Source organism: Tamandua tetradactyla, chromosome 1, assembly GCF_023851605.1.
Source record: "Tamandua tetradactyla isolate mTamTet1 chromosome 1, mTamTet1.pri, whole genome shotgun sequence".
NCBI lineage: Eukaryota > Metazoa > Chordata > Mammalia > Pilosa > Myrmecophagidae > Tamandua > Tamandua tetradactyla.
The window spans coordinates 173,777,539-173,786,439 of record NC_135327.1 but is presented as its reverse complement, the minus strand read 5'-3'; the positions used below and the strand labels follow the sequence as shown (position 1 = coordinate 173,786,439).

The 8,901-nt window shown below is 42.4% G+C and overlaps 1 long non-coding RNA gene across 1 annotated transcript in view; it reads right to left on the bottom strand.

The window, feature by feature from the left end:
• Positions 1 to 8,901, bottom strand: part of LOC143687339 (uncharacterized) — a 362,948-nt gene that overhangs the window by 160,842 nt on the left and 193,205 nt on the right. The gene's annotated exons all lie outside the window — the stretch shown is intronic.

The window sequence follows — 8,901 nt, the reverse complement described above, 5'->3', positions numbered from 1 at the left end:
TACTGAAATACTAATAAAGCACAAATATTGTCTGAAGGGACTCACATAGCTGAGGCAATACAAAAAGCTAGAGAGTTAGTCCAACCTGGGTTCAGATCCCAGGTCTCTACAGCAGTATATTTGGCAAGTTACTTAACATATCAGTCTCTATTTCCTCATTTATAAAAATGCAAACTCCATCACCTTTGCAGAGTTTTCTTAAGGATTTATTGGACAGCATGCATAGAGCAACTAGCACAGTGACTAACACACAGTGGAGACTCAAGAAATGTTCTGTCTTTTAACCTTTATCACTATGAAACCTGTACGGCAATAAAAATACTGGACAAGGGTCAAGAGCCATGGGGTCTAGCCCCTTTCCTGCCACTAATGAGCTGCATGACCTTTTTAAGTCACTTTACTTCTCTAGGCTTCCAGTGGGACTTGAATTGGATTCATTCACTTATTCAACAAATGTTATTGAGCTCCTTCTATGTGCCAAATGCTGTCCTAAGCATTGAACCAGACAGGTCCCTGTTTGCATGGAGCTTAAATCCTACCTGGGATAGTCAGATAAATGATAAATAAATTAATAAACATGGATATGAAATAGTGGTTAATAATAAGCCAATAATTAAAACATAGTTTTATCATGGAGAGTTACTGGGTGACTATTTTAGATTGAGTACTGAAGGAAAACCCCTCTGGGGGGTGACTTTTATACTGAGGTCTTCAATGACAAGAAGGAGCCAGTCATAGGAAGATCAAGGAGAGATGCTGTATAGACAGAGGAAATAGCAAATACAAAGGCCCGTCAGAGCAAGTAACCTTAAATGTCTTCTGAAATCTTTTCTAGGTTCAGCAGTCTGTATCCTATGTTCTCTTTGGTTGAGACATGAAGTTGCATATTAACATTGGAATAAGTCAAATGGCAGTTCTTTTATGGGCTGATTATAATCATTGAGAGGTGGAGAGTGAAGTAGTTCTAGTTCTGCTAGCACCTAATTAAGAAATGGTATAATAAAAACCAAGACTGGAAAGAGAAAAAGCAAAGAAATATTTGAGTAGTGGGCTAAAGGGAGTATTATGGAGACCAGGGACCAGTTTGCTTCCAAAGCACCAGCAGGTTCTGAGTGTAATCTCTGTAGAAACAAAGAAGGAAATGGTTGCTTGGAAGATTGGATGCTTATTTAAGCCTCTTCACTGAAGCTGAAGAAAGGAAGAACTAAGTAAAGAAGAAACTCCTTGGATGAAGAAGATAATAAGGGTCTAGGCCAGGAGGAAATTGGACTCAGGTAGCCAGATAGAGTTATTCATTCATTCATTTACTTATTGACACATTCAACACATATTTATTGGGAACCACCTCCTAATACTATTCTAGGTCTTGGGTCTAGGTCACTGAACAAGCAGACAAAAATCCCTAGCTTGTATTCTAGCAAGGTATTGGGAAGTCAAAGTCTTTAAGCAAGGATAGGGTTAGATCCTTTATCTGCTATAAATATGGAGTGCCTAGTCTGTGCCTACTGTTGGGTTAGTTGCTGCACACTATGCTTACAACACCTAGGCATACAGACACATAACATATATTTACAGAGAGCTTTATAGTTCTCAAAGCATTTATCTCCTTCCATCCTCACACTGTCCTACAAGCTCACAAACACAAAGGAGTTTCCTCAGGCTCACACACTGAGAGTAAGGACTCTAATCCTGGTTGTCTTACAGTTCAGTGCTCTTCCAGTTATACTACTTGGTCTCTTAGTACAGCAGATGTTGTCATTCTGTTGGGCTACCCTGCATGAACCTCCCTCCCAGACTTTATAATTGGAAGCAAGTAGTATGATGAGGAAGGAGCTGAGAAAATTCATTCTGCTGATAGGTGGCAGCAGCTACTGCCAGTTTCCCAAGGCCGCAGTGACAGTGGTCCCCTGGCAGTGCACAGTGTTGGCAGTGTCTATTGGGCAATCTCAGTATCAGTGCCCAGTGGCAGGAACACTGATATCTTTGCTTCCTTAGTTTTGTGCCATAATTTGGACACTGTACCATGATTTGGACACAGTGCCATGTGTGTAGCCTACATTCTGCTACTTCAGCCTCCTGAAAACTCTTTGAGCTACCCAATATTCCTTTTATTAAATTCCTTTTCTATTCAAATTAACCTCATTTGGTTTCTGTTACCTAAAGCTAAAGATGATAACAAGTATATTGACAAAATCCCTCGCCTCTATTTGCATTTTCCTCACTCAGGGATACTCTGGTAGATGGAGCCTCCCATCTGGAACATTGCCAGTCACCACACAATGTACCTTCAAGTTTCCACCCAGAAGGGGCGTGTCACTCCTGCTCATAGTTCATGTGAGCAAGTCCTTCAGCAACACCTACCTTCAATGGGGCAGGAAAATCAATCCTACCATTTGCCCAGGAAAAAAAAAAGCTAAGAATACCAATCAATAGTCCCAATGACTTCCTAATTCCTTCCCCCAGCCCACTCTCACCACCAGGACACAACTCAAGACTCTTCTACAGAACAAACACCAGGGCCAGTGTGTAGGGAAAGATGCTGGCTACCCAGAGACAGAGGCTCTGTGGGCCCACTTATCACTACTAGCGGTATTGCTACATCTCAAGTGAGCTCCACCTGCTTAATTGCATCTTCACTATGAAATCCCTCATGAAAAACCTCACTCTTTTATGAAGTTCTTCCTTGGCTTCACACCCTAGGTGCCAATTTACAAGAGGAAAAACATCCAAAGAGAGACAGAAGGAAAGCTGAAAAGAGTATTCGTTTCAAAAAGTCTTTGTAGCTTAGAAGATCAAGGACCTTGGTACCAGCTTTCAATCCATTGAGTATTGCTCAGCAAGCTCCTTGACCTGCCTCCTCACCTACCACCACAAAAGCAGACGGCAGGTTACAAAAGGACACATTAGCTGTAAAGAATTATAAAGTCTTTGTCCTGTTCATGTTGGCCAAGAATGTCTTAAGCATTCTAAAGCTGGGATAAGTGGCAGATAAAGTATTACTAAATGCTACTTGATTTTGGAGTGACAAAAATGTAACTCAAACCAGCCTAAACAAAAGGAGAATGAGCTGGATTGTACAAATAGGATGTCAGCAGGGCTGACAGAAATGCCTGGATTTAAGGACCACTTAACAATGCGGTCATCTGTCCCCCTCCCTCTCCCCACCCTTTCCTCTTCCCCCTCTCCATCACTTGGCTTTGTTTTTCTTGTGCTCGTTTCATTCTCAGGTAATTCCTCCCCACATGCTACAACATTGACCACCTACACCTCTAAGCTTAGTGAGTTAAATATATCCCAGATACCTCTTTCAGGAACAAAAAGGAAAAAAAAAGAGAAAAAGAGTAAGAATTGCTCTACTATTGATTTCAGCAAAAACACCGGAAAGATACTGATTAATCCAGCCTGTGTCACAAGGCCATTCTTGAACCAATGGCCATGATCACTGAATTCTACCTCACCCTACTTGATTGACATGGAATAGGCTTCTTTTTAAAAAGGGGTTTCTGTTTACAGAGGGGAGAAGACGGGAAAGAGACCAATACTACAGCTATCAAAGTCTACCTACCACAGCGGAGGGATGGAATCAAGCAAACACACACACACACACACACACACACACACACACACACAACACACGTTCAAACTGCCCTTCCATCCTAAGATTGCCCAAACTGAAAATGAGTTATGGCTCCAGGACTGTCTACAGCTGAGGGAGATAGAACAGCTCCTCTGGAGCTGCAACTCTGCCACCATCCTCCTTGGAAGTGGGACTTTTCTGTGGACAGTCACTCTTCCAGCCTCTCCTTGTTTGAACATCTCCCTTTGAATATACCTGCCCATTCCACCCCCCACCAAGAACCCATGAGCACCTTGAGAGAAATATCAGTCTGTATTTTTCTTTGCATTTTATCTGTGGCCCAGGAATAATTCTTCCAGTGTTGAATCCATGTCTGGATATATGATTCCATGGATAAGCAGAATAAGAAGTTTAAGAAAGTAGAAGACATAGTCCCTGACTCTAGGATCTTTTTACTTTGTCAAGGACAACTCTAGGATCTTTTTACCCCTTAACATTACCAAACAGATTTACAAATAAAAGCAGCAAAAAGTGTGAATTAATGCCACACAATTTGAATTGGGTAGTGATCAGAGGCTGTCAGTTAAAATAGGGAATCAAGTTAGGTTTCTGCAGTCATGGAGTGCAGTTAGGAACAGTTTTTTCTTCTTGCCATTTGTGCTCCAATCTTAATCATTGCCAGTAATGTGCTCTTCAAATGCAAGGGACACATGGTGAACACAGGGAGCAGTTTGGATTGCAAGGACCCTTGGCATTTTGGTTAGACCAGAGGAACAAGCCCCAGGGTGCTCATTCCTGCCCAGGCCTAGGAAACTCTACACTGCCTCCCTTCCCTTGCTGCCAGTGCCTCACTCATCCCAACAGGCCTCCATCTGGGAATAGAGAATTTCTCCATTTGCAGAAAGTAGAAGTCCCTCCAATCCTTCCTCCTCTGACATATGCAGGCTGCACATTAGCATGGTAATGTCTCGTGCCATTAGTGAGTAACGTGCTGAATAATTAGGCTATGAAAATCTAACGGCAGGGATTTTTGTTTTATTAGCAATTTTCCAACCTATTGTGTTAATTTCATTTCACGTCAGCCGGCTTTCTAAGTAAACAATGATCACGGGCAGACATCATTTCCCAGCACATTGTGCTGCCGTGGGTGACTTAACAGACGAGAAAATGGCTTCAGTTGCCTTTTGTCTTGCGGTCTCTGCCGTCTGTTGATGTCACAATATCTGCAGTCCCTTGTTTCTTATGGCCCTGGAATATTCATTTCCTTTTTTGTCTATGTGTGTTTTTCTCTGCCTGTCTGTTTTCAGTCGATCACCAAGTCCTTCTTGCCCATTCCTGATTTTCTTCTTCCTTCCACACTTTACACTGTCTCCTCTCCCTATACCTCTGTAAGCCAACCTGTGGTGATATTACACTTGTTCAGAGCCTTATTCAATTCAAAGCATTTTCACATCCATTCTTGCATTCTCTCTCCCCACCTCCACTAGTTTTTCCATACACCGTCTTTCATTTATTTCACTTTCCTTTCCAGTTCATCTACTTTTTCCCCATTCACATCTTATCATCATTTCCTCCCCCTTCTTACCCTCCCATCCTACCAAGTTTCTGGAGTGCCACCTCTCAGCCTCTCAAGCCCCAGCTCATTCCCTCCTTCCCGCTCACTGAGATTCCTGGCTGACAGATGATTAATATTTGACCCAGCCATGTTGAAAAGCTTAGTGCTTTTTTCTATAATACCCCCACAGTCATCAAACATCTGCAAGTTTGTCCCATAGCTGAAAAAAGTTCTGTTCTTTGGTTCATTTTTGTTATTCAAGGTAGAGGAACAGATGCCAAGTCCCTGAGAAAGAATGTGGAGAAAAATATTGGCAGCATTTACCTGGATCACCATGTGAGACAGATGGGGTGAGTTGGGGAGGTTGCCCAGCTTGATCAGCAGCCCTCTTCCATTCTGTTCCTTTCCTTTTGACCTCAGGAGAGTAGAAATTTGGATTCCTCCAAGGCAGGATGGTGCTACTGGCTCTACTCAAATATCCAGGCCAAAGAACTAGAACAATGAGGTAATATCTTCACCAAAAAAAAGATATGGCCAAATGCCAATAACTCGAGTGCTCAATCTATGCATCCATAGAAGACAGATAGCCTGGCAGGCTACTATCTGGGCCAGCAGTTTGAAACAAACCAAAGCAGTCTATAGTTTAAAGTATTAACCTGAAAAATACAATATGCTAAGCAACACAAAGACTGTCCCTTTGATTTTTATCTACCCTGACTCATCATTCAGCCACATTTCTCTGTTTCTGTTTTAAGAGGTCCAATAGCCATGAATGTGTTGGGTACACATTCAGCACATTCATGGCTATTGGACCTCTTAAAAAGGCAACTAGTTTACCAGATGAGTTTTTTAGGTCTGTTAAAAGCTTCGGGGTTGGCATGACTCTTGTGCAAAGGAGATCCAGGAAAGAGCACAGGAAGCTTTTGAAAACAGCCAAGACCCAAAAGGATCTGACATTTTCTAAATCCACCATGTACCCAGAACAGTACAGTGGAAAGTAGAAAAGAAATGAAGAATATCTTTATAATCTCAATAAATGCTTGATTAGATAACACAATAAGAATAAATAACTGTCAGATTATGTGAAATAAGCTCCACATGTAATTATACTTTAAAAGAGAAATGGTTTATATTTTGGAAGTGGAAGGTGATTTAAGCCAGGTTTTAAACTTTCCTGGACAGAGAAACAAAACAATCAAAGCACAAAGGTGGAAATGTGCATAGCCTAAGGTCACAGAAAAGGAGTCTGGCTGATGGGAACAGTGTTCAATCCTGGGCAGTAGAAGGCTGGTGAGCACTTCCAGCTGCCATCTTGTACAGATATCTAGCAAGTATCACCCAGGACTGGGCCACTAAGGCCATTCTGTTTAGTTCACTGTGAATCAATCTTAGAGTCAGAAATGGTCTATACAACCCTCGCCCCATCCGCCATGCCTTCTTTCTCTCAGCTCTCACCCCCTGTCCACGTTAATATCCTGCGTCAGGCACACAATTACCCACCCACCCCCATGCTCACTGCTGCACTGGCTAAAATCACAGCCATGGATGACTTCACCCTCTATTCAGAACATCCATATTCAGCAGCACTGTCAGTGCCTGAGGCAGCAGAAGGGAGAGAAACCCAGAAGGGGCAGCCTGGAAAACATAATCATTCTTGGTTCTTTCTCTTGTTTCTAATGCTTCTTTTCCCAAGTCCACTCAGGGCCACTTTGTCTGGGTGTCCATGAAAATTGACGGCATGGTACTAACATCCTCACCCATTAAACAGAAAGGAAAAGGAAATCACTCCCTTACTCCAACCGTGTAGCTCCCTCCCCTCTCTAATGCTCATTGCATTTAGCAGATCATGTAAAACCATTTCCTGCCCCATGCCATTTGGTAATTCAGAAAGCAGGCCCTAGAGACAAATCTCTGGGCTAAACTCCACCACATAGTTACTGTAAAACCTTGGACAAGTTACATAATCTTTCTAAACTTCAGATCCCTCATCTGTGAAATGGAGATGACAACAGTATCTACCTCATTGGATTAGTGAAGACAAAAAATAGGATGTCAACAAATCACTTAGCACAGTGTCAGGAACATAGAAAGTCCACAATAAATGGTGCTGTTGTCACTTTCATTCCCACTATTATCCAACCACACTGGCCTCCTGCTGTGGCTTGAACGCACTCACACTTTGGAGCCTTCTCATTTTCTGTTTCCACTGCCTAGAACCTTCACCTTAAAGATGCCCATGGCTTATCCTTCACTTCCTTCAGTTCTCTGTGCAAATATCACCTTATCAGTAAGGCCTTCCCCAGCCACACCCTACAAAATAGCATCTCCCCTTCTGCCATTCCCTAGACTCTGTTTCTGCTTTATTTTTCTTCCTAAGATTTATCATATTCTGACAGACTAAATATTTTTGCTTTTATTTTCTGTTTCCCCTTTATAATATAAGCTCCAGGGAGCATGAATTTTGTTGTATTAACTTGTTTCCCTATTGTCATTAAACAATGTCTGGTATCTAACAGGGCCTCAAAAATACTTGCTGCATGCACTATTATTGTCACTATCAATATTATTATTTAGGGATAGTTTCTCAATTTTATACAGCAGCAAACTGGGCATTCTAGTTTGCTAGCTGCTGGAATGCAATATACCAGAAACGGAATGGCTTTTTAAAAGAGGGATTTAATAAATTGCTAGTTTACAGTTCTAAGGCCAAGAAAATGTCCCAGTTAAAGCAAGTCTATAGAGATGTCCAATCTAAGGCATCCAGGGAAAGACACATTGGTTCAAGGAGGTCGATGAAGTTCAGGGTTTCTAAGTGAGAAGGCACATGGCAAACACAGTCAGGGTTTCTCTCTCAGCTGAAAGGGCACGTGGCAAACATGGCATCATCTGCTAGCTTTCTCTCCTGGCTTCCTGTTTCATGAAGCTCCCAGGGAGGCATTTTCCTTCTTCATCTCCAAAGGTCACTGGCTGGTGGACTAAATCACATCACTAGGGAGATGATATGATTACAGTTTCAAACATACAACATTGAATAGGAATTATTCTACCTTTATGAAATGGGATTTTGATTAAAACATGGCTTTTCTAGGGTGCATACTTCCTTTCAAATCAGCACACTGGGACAGAAAAATAATGTCACCCACTTAAAAAGTATAAGTCAGAGAAGAGCAAAGAATAATGAATTGAGAGCCAACCCTTCAATCTATCTCACTAGAACTACCCACAAGCCGACATGATATTCCAGACACAGCCTGAGCATTCCCATACCTTGAGGACTATCCTTGAGTAATTTACTAATCTCCTCCAACTCCCACCCCAAGGCAGTCCAGGGCTCCGGAAAGACTTCTGAAGGCTGGCAAAGCTCTAAGACTTCCCTGGTTCAAGGAACATACCAGGAAGGGTACATTTAAGAACCCTGAATTCCATGGGTCAGGTTGGCATCAGATTTTTGATACAGAGACTTGGCTGAAGCCAGTAGAGCTCAGCACTGAGAAGAATGTGCCACTAATCTTCCAACATCATAGGCTCAGCTCAGCCTCTTTGCCCACAGCAAACAATGTCACCACAATCCACCCTGCTCATGAACCTCGTCATCCCCCTTCTGTCCTCTGGAGCAAGGATGTCCTCTCAGGCTGCTTCCTCGGCCAGCAGATTATCAGTGTGAAGAGACCTGGATGGAGATCATGTGTCATCTCCTAAGAGGGATTTGTTTCAAAATGGCCAGAGTCTTCACTTTAGCCTGTCTATGTAAGACCTTGTCTTGAAACCA